General features: G+C 40.5%; 1 protein-coding gene across 7 annotated transcripts in view; it reads left to right on the top strand.

The window, feature by feature from the left end:
• Positions 1-1,237, top strand: part of LOC102894895 (olfactory receptor 2A14) — a 311,951-nt gene that overhangs the window by 238,793 nt on the left and 71,921 nt on the right. For 5 of the 7 annotated variants that reach the window (XM_025045876.1, XM_025045878.1, XM_025045877.1 and 2 more), the window contains one exon: positions 818-872. The exons of the other annotated variants lie outside the window; for them this stretch is intronic. The gene's annotated coding sequence lies outside the window, so the exon portion shown is untranslated. The remainder of the gene's footprint in view (positions 1-817; positions 873-1,237) is intronic. 7 annotated transcript variants of the gene reach the window in all.

Raw genomic sequence — 1,237 nt, 5'->3', positions numbered from 1 at the left:
GAAAAGTGATGTTTAGTGAACTAGGGTTAAGTCCAAAAATGTAAAATATTGTTCAAGTGGCTCCCAAAGGCAGCTGCCAAAGTAATGATGATCCCATCATGATAAATTTATTTAGCACACAATTATGGCACAAGCATTTATGACAAAAAATTTAATTAAAAAATTTACTAAAGTGTAACAAGATAAGTACTTTGAGTATTAATATCTTTTTGAGCACTGATAAAACTCCTGTTTCAAGTAAGCTGAAGATTGAATAATAATTGAAAATACGTTAATAGATTTAAAGGTAGTAATTTTTTCTTCTTTATATTTCAACAAAGAATGAATTCAAATGTGTTTTTTTCCCAAAGCATGTAGCCATAAGTATATTTTTGCCCGTATAGAACTAGTATTATATAACACAAACCAGACTGCCACAATTGGCAAAGAGAAATTTTTCATGGCTCCCACAGAGACCTCAACTGCCATCGTCAAGGTTCTTTTCTCTTGGGTTTTGGCAGAGATGGAAGGAAAGTCTTGAAACCATATAAACCCCTCAGAATCCAAAGATCTGTGCAGCTTGGTGTGTCTGAGACCACTGCAGCTTTCTGCAGGCAGGCGATGGGTGTTCTGGCTCCAGGGTGCTCGGAGAACCAGCCTGGTGCCACCTCAAGCACCACTGTGGTCCCAGTGCCTATAGCTCGCCTCTCATCTACTGCTGGCTGTCAGTTTGGAAGCGTTTGGGTAATCTGTGCCCATTCACTCCTTCTAGGTTTAGAGAGTGGGTTCCTCCCATCTGTTCAGCACTTGACTTTTTCTTCTCTAATTCCTATTTTAGAATCAGTGAAGACTTTTTTTTCACATTCCACCTCATTAGAGGCTGCTGAGCCAAGGTAAGTGTTCCCTCTTAGAGCATCACTTTCTGCCTATGCAGGCAGCTCTGTTCCAGGCTCTTATGGCACAGCAATGTTTAAATCCTAAACATTTAATTCTGTAGTCACATCTTTTCCCTCTATCCAACCTCTATTCTTACTTATCAGTCAGGGTGATTGATAGTCTCATCTTTTGAACTCTTAAATACAGCTAGGTATGTAGTGAGCTGAGGGAACACATTCCCTCTACTACTTTTGAGGGGCATCTCTTCGTGTTGTATCAGAAATAAGTGCCCAGATTCTGACTTCAACCTGCAGATCCTTGCCATGGCTTCTGGCTTTCTGTATTGCAGGCTGCCGCGTCTTCCCAGCATTTCCTTCGTGAT

The sequence above is a fragment of the Pteropus alecto genome, unplaced genomic scaffold, assembly GCF_000325575.1.
Source record: "Pteropus alecto unplaced genomic scaffold, ASM32557v1 scaffold22, whole genome shotgun sequence".
Classification (NCBI taxonomy): domain Eukaryota; kingdom Metazoa; phylum Chordata; class Mammalia; order Chiroptera; family Pteropodidae; genus Pteropus; species Pteropus alecto.
Note: the sequence above shows the minus strand (reverse complement) of the source record. Positions and strands in the feature narration are given on the sequence as shown.